Source organism: Papaver somniferum, chromosome 10, assembly GCF_003573695.1.
Source record: "Papaver somniferum cultivar HN1 chromosome 10, ASM357369v1, whole genome shotgun sequence".
Lineage (NCBI taxonomy): Eukaryota > Viridiplantae > Streptophyta > Magnoliopsida > Ranunculales > Papaveraceae > Papaver > Papaver somniferum.
Window position 1 is genome coordinate 67,115,363 of NC_039367.1, and position 11,304 is coordinate 67,126,666.

The window sequence follows — 11,304 nt, forward strand, 5'->3', positions numbered from 1 at the left end:
TTCATGAGTGATAAAAATCATACCGACTGTTTGTACTTTAGCAAATGAATTTTCAATTAAATCATTAGTGTTTATCTTTTTTAGTTGTTCCGTTTTATTTGGACTAAAAAATTTTCTTTGGAAAACCCACTACCATTTTGTTTCGAATGGAGCTCTTAATATTCGAATGAAATGGACAGTGATGGATTGATTAGCCTTTCTACTGGATCAGCATCGAGAACATATGCACTTGTCAAGGATCAAGAGCATTCATCAACTTTGACGTCCAAGTCAAATGAGTCTAAGTAAAATCAAGAGTTAAATAATAGTATATGCACAAGTTAAATGGAGGCAACACAGTTGAATGAATCCATCAGATACAAATGATTTAACTACCAAAATGGAAGCTTAAGTCGGCAATAGAGATGAAGACCATGCCGACTGTTTTTTATTTCCTTTTTATTTCCTTGTTAAAATCTTTAACAATCAGTATAGTCTTTAATTTGTGACCATGCCAACCTTTTACTATCGGCATGGATACTGGACGAAGGCAATGACAAATCTTAACTTTGGTTTTCTTTTTCATCTAAAAATAAATACAACCTAAAAGTAATAACTATAATCTATACATTTATCTCACTAATCTAATAATTAATATAATCTAACAACCATAACAACTAATTAAATAAAGGAAATTTAGCCATTATCAAAAAATATAGATAAGGGGTTCTTCGATTTTGTAGTATCTCTTTTGTTTTTTTGTTTAGTATCCCCCAATTTATAGAGGTATCCTCAAATGTAGGTTCTAAATTTAATATAAGAATTTTATTAAACTGATATGTATATATATTTTTCTTCGTATATGTGGAACGGAATGAATATTTGTCTGTGCACGAAGCACATGGATCATTTTGAACTTGTTGGGTAGGTAAAATATAAATATTTGTCATGTCCTGCATTTCTATTAGCATGGATTACAAAAAAATAGAATTAACATTATTACCGACTGTCAAAGCAGCATTGCACCAATATCCATATTGTTGTAGTACTCTAAAAAATGGATTAGTTTCACACAATTTGATATTTGTCGTACTGTGCAGGATATTTGCATAAATAAAAAGTGGATCTCTACCTTCTCGGTAGAAAAATGCCAGTCACCCTTAAATGGTCGTTGTTGGTTTCTCTATAATTATACTTTTTTGTTAACTCGACTAAGTTACATGGGATTAGCGTCACCACCACTATAGCTATACTTTTTATGTGATACCTATTTGGACCCTTGGAAATGAGACCTAACTTACGTTATTTGGAACCTAAATCAAGATAGAATGTTAATGAGTCTAGAAAAATGAATCAAATTAAGGCATGCTTGGCTGTGATTCGTATACACATATATTTTAGTTACTGAATGAGTCAAGTAGGATTTCCTATCAAAAAAAAAAAAAGAGTAGGATTTCTTATACTTGTTTCGTCTATATTACAAAGTGCATCGATTCTAATTGATTCACCTGGTTGGTTGTGTAGCAGGAATTTTCAATCTAACAGTACGCTATCTATTTGTAATACTAGTGTGCTAATTGTAAGATTTGGAACCTATGATTCACTAATTTTTCCAGAAAGTCCGAAAGTTGAAATTGGACGCCTACTATTTCTTGACTTCTTTTCTTAAGTACCAAACTTTTTTCATTTATGTTGTATTTGTGATATCAAGACCGCATATGAAATAAGTTCATTCATGTTTACAAGAATGGGTTCAAATGTGCTATAATAAAACACCCATTGGTCACTTATTAGCATTAGTAAGCTTGCCCCCACAACCATCACTTTTCGTACAAAGGCAGCAAATAAATAAAAAATTCCAAACTAAAAGTTCAGGTAGAATACTCACATTCACATCCATCATTTCTCTATAGCTTGATCAACTTTAGTCTATTGGCAATCTAAATCTCCTTGAAAACTTGCCACTATTACGTCTAAACTGATCAGAGTCACGCGTAAAATTCCCAAAAGTCGGGGCCTTTGACCATCTTTATTGACATTTACTCAAAACTTTTATGTTTTGAAACAAATGGTTCAGCATGTAAACTATTTTTGACCTGGGAGGCTTAAAGCCTAGCAAGCTAGTGCCGATGTATGTAATTTTCTCATTGATAATCCAGATTTGTAATAAACTGCATCAGGAGTTTGAGGTTGGATAATGTTTAATGATTCTTGACTACTTGAAGTGATGCTCTTGATGTTAACAAGTTGTTGAACTGCGCTCAGCCATAGCACTTTCTACCTCTGGTTTCCTTGCATTAATTGTGACGTCAAGTGATCTTTTAGTATCTTGAAACTCGCTGAAAAACCTATGCAGTTTAGAAGAATGGAAACAAAGTTTAGTTGAAGAGGTATGGATGAAATAATTTACGTAGATGATTACCTTAGCGACAAAAAGAAAATCCAATTACAGATGAGTACCTTAGTAACAGAGATGCAATTGCTAAATCAATCATTTTAGCAAGTCCGCATTTCTTATTCAAGTTATCAACCTGTTAAGTTAATAAAGTTAAGACGCACATGAACCATCAAGATATATAATATAATAAAAATTATCAGGTAATTTTCTTTCTCGCCTCTCGGGCTGATGCTCTTTGTTTCTCTTGTTGATGTTTAGTGGGTTGATTAGTTGAGAATTTTTCTCTATTTAAGCTATTTATGTTCTTGGCTGGAAATGAGACTTGAACGACTCCAGTTGTAGCAACTCCTTGAGCTCAAGCGCAACCACCAACGCCAAACGGAGATGATTTTCTTCAAGGGAACCATTCTCGATCATCTTTTTCAAGTATATCAATCCCTATACATATACCGGATTAAGGAGAAACGCAAAAAGAGCTAACCTCCTTTTCAGGATTCCTCTTCCAGGATGGGTTGGATATATCTGTTCAAAAATGCCAATGTTGGTCGGACATTACCTGATTTGGATTTGTATACTTATATAATTATTCTTGAGACTTGAACTGGTCGCAATAATTTTTTCCAAGACTACACTGAGCTAATGATATTTAAATAAGTAGATCATACTGGTTAGATATTGGCTTACCGGAGGTACGACGAAAGTTGACTTTGCACCTTTCATTTATTCTTTAGGTTGTATGCCCATATTTATTCATGAGAAGTTCTATCTGCACCTGCCGGCTATCCTCAATCAGGGATGGCAATAGTTAATTTGTGTCAGGACGAAAATTTAAAAGAGAAAAGATCACATTCTTAAAGACAACAAACGAACACAATAAGAAATAGAAAAAATAGGGAGCACAACCCTTGGAACTCCATAGACTATATTTGCTAGCATCGAATTTACAACATTTTTTAGCATCATAACTATCAGTGCATGGCAACACTTTCTTGGTTTAAATTATCTTTCAAGAAAAAATAATGTAGAAGAGGTTGTAAACCTATTTTTTGCATCGCCAACTACAAAAACCCATTTGATTGTATGCCTTTTCCTACTTGTCCAAGGTACCGTTGAAACTTTATTACCACATACTCATTAATTTTATCCAGCGAGACATAAATTCCATGAACTCTCCTGTGGATATATCTGAAAAGTGCAGAATGCAATGTTGCTATAAGAGAGTATACCGTACTCTGACTAAAATCCTTCAACCAAAGTATTTCATCGGCTTTGGATACCCACCTATAAAGTCATTTTCTTGTAGGTCATGCCATTTGCATTGATCTAGAACATGACAAAAGCAGAGCAGCCATGAAAGAAAAAATTAGAGGCCACAGAAGACTCAAAGCTACAACATTGTGTCAAGGATGTGTTTTTACTTTCAAAAACTAATACAGTAAGGGAGATGATCAAGAAAAATATTAATGGACAAAAACAGTTAAAATCTAGCTCACTCAATTTTAGTACCTCCCTTAAGCGCCCAATACCCTAGCACCTATGCACAGATGCAAAAAGTGAGCACATATGTACTCACTTACGCCTGGACTTCCACAACTGATACATTCCACTATATATATTTTTGATGAAAATTTACTAAACAAATGTCAAAAACTATAACCGACAATATTTGCAGTAAAATTTTCTGAAATCTACACATTTAATGGGGATCACAAAATGGAGAAAATAAATAAAGGTGTCATACCAAAATTGAATCGCACAACATTGTTAAAAAGAGTAAGATCTCAAGATATGATCTCACATCATAAACTCCAATTAATTGTGTTGGAGATGTTAAGGTCATAAAGATTTTTCCACTCACGGGTTGAAGCTTTGAAGGAAACGGAAGTGCACCCACCTGGCAGCGGAGAACCAAATGCTCCAGGCAGAAACAAACCATCACCAAATGCTCGAAAATAACGAATAGAGCAACCAAAATATTGCGCTGATGTTAGAAGTAATTTGAACTCGTGTTCATTGTTCGACTGAATCAAAGGAAAACATCTTGAGACCTTGAAAACAAAAACGCAAATACTATTTAGACATTTAAAGTATATGGGAAAAATTAAGCCAAACACAAACCCTAAAAGAAGAAAAAACAATAAAAATGATTTTTATTGTTACGTTACATTTTAGTATTGACGCTCATATCGTCAGCAAGGCAGCAACTGCAAAATAAAATACAAATCAAAAAAGAACAATGAAGAATCTTAGGAATGACCAAAAAAATGATTTAAGCCAAACAAAAATCCTAGAAAAAAAGATGATTTTTATTCTTACGTTACATTATTATTGCGCTCCTGTCACCAGGAAGGCAACAACTGCAAAATAAAATACAAACCAAAGAAGAACAAATTAAGAGGAATCTTACGAATGCCCAAGAAAAAATATTAAGTATCTTTTTACACCGCTTTGAAATAGAATTACATTTCCACACATATTTTTTTGCAATATTTTGTCCAAAAATATCGAGCATAACTCGCACTATAGGAATAAAAAAAAAATAGAAATTATTCTTATTTTATTTTTGTATGGGATAAATAATATTAAGCAAAAAGTATTAAAACTCATTTATAGTTAGAGATTACACTTATTTTATTTTTGCACAGAATAAACAATATTATGAAAAAAAAATATTCACATTTTTATTGAATGCTTTACAATGAAAGACCAACTCTAAGAATCCTTTTTTTTTCCTGGGAATAATATCGTTTAATATCTTAGAATTAATGTTATTTTTGCGATTTTGAGATTGTCAACATATTCGACATCTTTTATGTCTAAGGAAAAAAATATTCGATATCTTTTTTATGTCTAAAAAAAATCATTAACATAAAATCATTAAACAAAAAAATAGGTTTTAGGATTTTATACCTTGCATGAGTTTATTATTATAGCCACGAAGCTTTCAAATGACAGATATCAGATGAAATATGGATGCCGCAACTATTCATCACAAATATACATACAAAAAAAATGGAAACAAATAGGATGTCACAATTTTATACCTTGCATGTGATTATTAGTATGGCCGCAAATCTTCAAAATAACGGAGAGCAATATCCGTGAAATCTGACTATCGCAGATGTTGATCATAAATTGTTGTTTGCAAACATATGCAAAACAAAAAATATACACATACTTACAAATCCAAAACGAATATAAAAAAATACAATTACAAAACACAAATGCCACGGACAAAATTTATCACCTTATCAATACACGCATCGTCGCATGCGTTCTGTGGATTATCAATACACAGCATCATCACATGAGTTCTGTGGATCATAAAATCACCATTAGCAGACATATTCCTAAAAGAACTGATAAATGGAAAGAAAAAAAGGCAAAAGTCTAGCAAAAAAAAAACAGCAGGAATGATGAGATTTTACCTTTGCTCGGGTTCTTTATATAGAGATCATTCAAGTCCAGAATTTCCAGAAAAAAAGAATCTCGGTTTAGGGAAAACTACCCTGTTTAGGAAACAACACCCTAAAAGTTATGAAACTTTTGTAAATTTGGATACTTACATTATTCTCGTATTACCGTAATTATTGGTTGCTCATGAAATCTTAATTAGTAACCATGAAATAGAGATTATAGAAATCGTGAATTAATTGTTAACCATGAAATAATATTTTTTTAATAAGGAAAATAATATGTAAAGATTTTGTTTACATTTTCTCTATTTTTTTAATTAATTATTAATTATTAACCATTAAATAATATTTTTAATAAGGAAAATAATATGTAAGGATTTTGTTTACATTTTCAATATTATTTTAATTATAGAAAAAAACGAATTAAGAAAAATAATTTTTGGAAATCATAGTTTCTTGAGTGCTTGTTTGTTTTGTATTAGCTCCATTTTTTGTTTGTATTAGCTTTATTCAAATCATAATTTTTGTTCTGAATCATTCATACAGATTACTAACAAAAATCCAACTGATGTACAGGACCACCAACAAAGATTTGTGGAAAAGAGATTCATGACCAGGCTAATCAAGTTTTGTAGAATAGAGATTTATGACCAGGCTAATCAGGTTTTTTTTTGAAATTATATTTTTTCGTTTTTTTTTGAAATTTTATTTTTTCTCGATTTAATTGATAGTTTGGGGATGTAATTAAGAAAATAACATTTTTTGTGTATGTAAACGGACACTGGACACTTGATGATCATTCGATTTATTTTTTCATCACGTGATGATCATTCGATTTATTTTCTCATCACATGATGATCATTCGATTTATTTTTTTAACGCGCGCGGTATAGCCCAATAGGGGTCGCTTTCCATCTAAAATAGACCCACCAAAACAAAATCAACACATAAACTCCATTTTACCTAAAATGTCTAAAACACCCTTCAGTCTATTTTCATATACCGTCATTTCTCTTCGGTATTATCCCACTCTAAACCGACATTTCTCTTACCTCAGAAACCTTCTCTTCTCTTCCCACAGAAACCAGAAACAGTAACCCTAGATCTTGATTCCTTCCTCTTCTTAATCCACAAAATACTTCTTTGAACTCAATAAAAAGAAATCTAACCTTCGAACGGAAATTAGGTTTAGGTTTCATTTTGATTTTAACCTAAATGGCGAAGAAGCAAGATGAAAAGATGAAGAAAGTTCTGAAGAAAGTGGTCAAACAATCTCCGAAAGGTAAATCGGAACCAAATTTTGATTTTATTTAGTGGCTTCACCTAATTTATTGTTCTTTAGATGTTCGTTAGTGATTTCATTTTGATGTTGTTTATAAATCTTAGGTTTCCATAGTTTATGAATCTTAGGTTTCTGTAGAAAATCGATTATGAATCTTAGGTTTCTGTTGTTTCGTCAATGATTTTGCATAAATTAGGTTTCATGATTGATTTCATACTTAGGCTTCTGTAGTTTCATAATCGATTTTCTTCATCTTAGGTTTCATAATCGAGTTTCTTTGATGAAACCAAAATTGGTTTCCATCATCTTCATTTTGATGATTTGGTTTTATCATTTTTGATGGTTTGGTGCTACTGGTATTGCATATGAAGGCATTGAAACAGAATATAATTTGTTGTTTTTGATGAAGCCATTTTTGGTTTCATCATTTTCCAATTGTTAATATTTGTTAAGGTATGTTCTGGTCTTGTTTGATGTAACTAGTTAATGTTTGGTAAGGTATATTCTGGTCTTGGTTTCATCATTTTCCAATTAGTAATGTTTTCTAAGGTATATTTATAATTTGGTTTCACCATAATCATGATACAACTGCCTTCATATGTGTGTTTATTTCTAGTTTTTCTGATGAAACCAAATCTGGTTACATCATTTTCATTTATTGGTGAAGCCAAATTTCAATTATTGTTTGTGTTGTGCTCATAGTTATCGGTTCCACTTTGTTTGTGCTCATAGTTTATATGTGGTTTACATATGGTGTCATCATTTTGATGGTTTGGTGCTGCTGGTATAATCTGCTATTTTTGATGAAACCATTTTTGGTATCTAATGAACCTCCTTTATTAGACCATTGTTGGTTTATCTATCACCTATTTCTTTTTAAACAAAAATATATAGCACTTCAGTATGAAACTACAACGTATTTTGTCTGAAATAGTATCGTTACGAATGAGCATTGTTTTTTTTACGCTTTTTTTGTGACGGAAGTTCTTGGCTTGGACTAGGATAGACGGAGAGGTTGATTCTATACAAGAAATTAGCAATTTTGATAGAACTAGTTTTATAGTTTGCTTACTGTGTAGCGCTTCTATTTCTCCACAAAAGCACTCTTGTCAAGCATAACTTTCAGATCCGTTCTTGGTTTTGAATAAAGGCTAAAACTATGATCACTAGTGGAAAATAGCCGTTTTAAGATAGTCGAATAGTGTCGTTTCAGACGGTTAAAAGACACTACCAGAGTGCCGCTGAAAGTGCCCTAGATTCAGTGTCTTTTTCTGAAACGACACTGTCAAGGTGCCCCTAAATAACGATGCTTTCAAAATGCCGCTAAGCACGACATCTGTATGACGTCGTAGATTTGATTTATTTTAATATTAAAAATATGTCATATTTGGCTGGCTGACTGCTGTCATTCTGACTGGCAATTCTGATTCAGATTCAAATTACAGCAAAGTGAAACTCAAATTACATTGAAATTCAAATGACAATTCAAATTCAAATTAATATTAAAATTCAAATGACAATTCAAATTCAAATTCTAAAACCAAATTCATCTAATACAAAATGACAACTCTATTACATTGAACTGGACTCATAAATTTAGTCCAAACACATAAAAAGAAAAAAGGATTCAGCTGCTAATTAAAAAGTTAAAGGTTTCTTAAAGAGAAGTGATACAAGTCCTAACGATTTCAACAATTTCAGTCATCATGACCTTGGCACCAGCTTACTTACGAACATAACTGCAAAAGGACAACCCTTTCCAACATTAACTTGTCCAGCAGCAACATCGATCTTACCATCAATCATGACATCAGTGACCCTTATGAGACCATCTGTAAGAGAGAGACGACATCCATAAAGGTATCGAACTATATTCAGAGTACGAGTAAAATGTCAGACCTTATATGCTAGGTTATGCAAGGAAATCTGACCCTGCAAATTCAATCCTGCTTGATCATCATTTATGGTCAAGAGGAGAGTCTGAGAAAGAAATTTAAAGACATGTAGATGTACAATGTTAAGGGTGCATAAGCTAAAAGAGTAGCATCTCAAGTATAAGATGTATCCTCCCTTGGACCTAAATTTCAGAAATCAAGTATTAGTTTTGTGAATCTGACCACTCTTGCTAAAACAACTCTTAACATTTTCGAGGTAATCAACTAGACGCTTCTTCCCTTGCTACAACAAATATTCGGTATGGCAGAGAAAACATGATTAAGTAAGGTTGAAAGTGAAGGCTATATCATTAGTCGAAAAACTAATAATTCACATAATTCAATGAAACCCGAAACGATAGCATACAAAAAGGGTAAAAGGGAGACAGGGCTTTACACAACCAGAGTATAAGATACCTTAGGTGATAGGAAAATAGAGAGTAAGCATCAATACCTTATCAAGCTGATCTTTGAGATCATAGGCATCTCCCACTCTTATTCTGCTGGATTCGAAGTTGAAGTAGTAATTCTGATTTCCGTTGTTGGCTGGAAAGGATCCCATAAGAAAACTAACAATGCAAACCACAATGTCCAAGTTTCATCTCCCACTATGATTTTCCTGCAATAGAAACTGTCGGGTATTAGCGAACATAACAAGAGTGTACATACGATAGAAAACTTGCAGAACTTTACACAATTAAGAAAAGCAAGAATTAAAGATTGTATAAGATGCATAATAATTTTAAGTATTCAAGGGTTATCACAAACCTTCAGTAGCTTCTCGGGGAGTCTTGAATCCTAAACCAATATTGTAGGATCTGCATTTTACCAACATAAACCAAAGTATTAAAATCCCAAAGTGGATCATCGTGAATACACAAATTACACAGCAAGTACATCAAGCTTAAACCTTAACTGAATTGGGAAACACCCGGTGTGCAAAAACTACAAGCCTTACACACCACACTTAGAGTCTCTTGCAGTTTACTATGCTATGTTATATGCATCCATATGAAAGAAAAAAACTACAAAAGGGTACTCGATACTCACAAAAATTGGTTAGTGACAAGTTCCCTATGCTTGTGAACTTGTACACTGAATAACGGAATGATGGAAAATAAAGTAGATAAATCTCATTACAAATTCCTCTCTTTTGTTTAAAGTGCACAAAACTTGCTAAATGCTAGCCAACGTACTCGGATGAGGAATGGGTCACACAAGATAACGCAAACAAAAGCATTTCATTCAGATAGAAGTTTATTTTTTAGCTTTGGTGAAATGGTGGAATATGTGACAAGAATGATTTTCGGTGATCAAGTCTCTCATTAGCCACCTAAGATGCATTTAACAAATGCACGGTACCAATGAACTAACACTTAGATGAGTACAGTTCTACATGAGGTTAAGAAGTAACCTGAGTACCTTTAAAATTGGAGATAGTGTGCGAAGACTGGTAGTTCCTAATGGCTGATGCCGGGATAGTTCTGGATGCAGCTTGTCGATCTACTAATAACTATTTCACCAAAACAAATTAGTTAGTAAATTATGCACAGGTCAATCTAACACATAAGAACATTGTGTGTTCAGTTGTTCAGATCGAAAAATGACTAACAGACAAGTAAAATAACCAATTCACCTGAGTTGAGCAGATAACAGGCACCATTCAAATGAGATACATATCAGAAACAATAACAGCAAACAAGTACAAGCACCGAATACAGGAAAGAGTACAACGACTATAAGCAAGATCTGTCATTAATCAGACTCACTGACTAAAAAGAGTTGACACTCGACAGCTAGTACAAGGGGGATATTACCAATTTTTTAACAGGTGCACAAAATCACTGCAAAACTTGCACAGAATAGCTTATATTATAGACATAGGCCTCCCGATAAAATGGCAAAATTAGGAACATATCCACAAGAGTGAACCACCAACAGAACAAAGACACACCAAGATTCAGTCCATGCATGTTGCAGACACTATATTAAACTAATCCATAGATGTTGTTGAACCATTTCCATTCTGTTTAGGAAGTCGGCAGGATTTATTATTTTTAGACAAATCACTGTATTTTCCTACTACAGGCCTTCTAGGTGTGATACATGCAGTTCAAAATACTCATGTGTGTAGGTATCCCTTGATAAATGGCTTAGACAGTTGCTTTCTAAGCCATTTATTGCTACTTTAGGTTCCAAAAGTAAGGACCAATGACGAAGATGCTCCATAGCTGATTATTGCTCCGCCAACTATATAAATATGCATTAGTTTCAGTAAGAAAAATTCTCTTTGAA

The 11,304-nt window shown here is 32.9% G+C and overlaps 2 long non-coding RNA genes across 8 annotated transcripts; both read right to left on the minus strand.

Moving 5' to 3' along the window:
• Positions 1-1,508: 1,508 nt before the first annotated feature.
• LOC113319425 lies at positions 1,509-5,910 on the minus strand. 7 transcript variants are annotated; one of them, XR_003345452.1, is made up of 7 exons: positions 5,806-5,910; positions 5,625-5,691; positions 5,422-5,489; positions 4,694-4,734; positions 4,543-4,581; positions 2,440-4,425; positions 1,509-2,327 (listed from the first exon to the last, which is right to left on the minus strand). It is a non-coding gene; the product is annotated as an uncharacterized LOC113319425 (long non-coding RNA). The 7 variants fall into 7 exon arrangements; XR_003345449.1 differs by lacking the exon at positions 5,806-5,910 and having other exon boundaries at positions 2,440-3,562; positions 3,659-4,425; positions 5,625-5,772; XR_003345448.1 differs by lacking the exon at positions 5,806-5,910 and having other exon boundaries at positions 2,440-3,156; positions 3,417-4,425; positions 5,625-5,772.
• A 3,582-nt stretch (positions 5,911-9,492) lies between these two features.
• LOC113317265 lies at positions 9,493-10,690 on the minus strand. The gene is made up of 3 exons (XR_003343370.1): positions 10,432-10,690; positions 9,778-9,827; positions 9,493-9,628 (listed from the first exon to the last, which is right to left on the minus strand). It is a non-coding gene; the product is annotated as an uncharacterized LOC113317265 (long non-coding RNA).
• Positions 10,691-11,304: the final 614 nt, after the last annotated feature.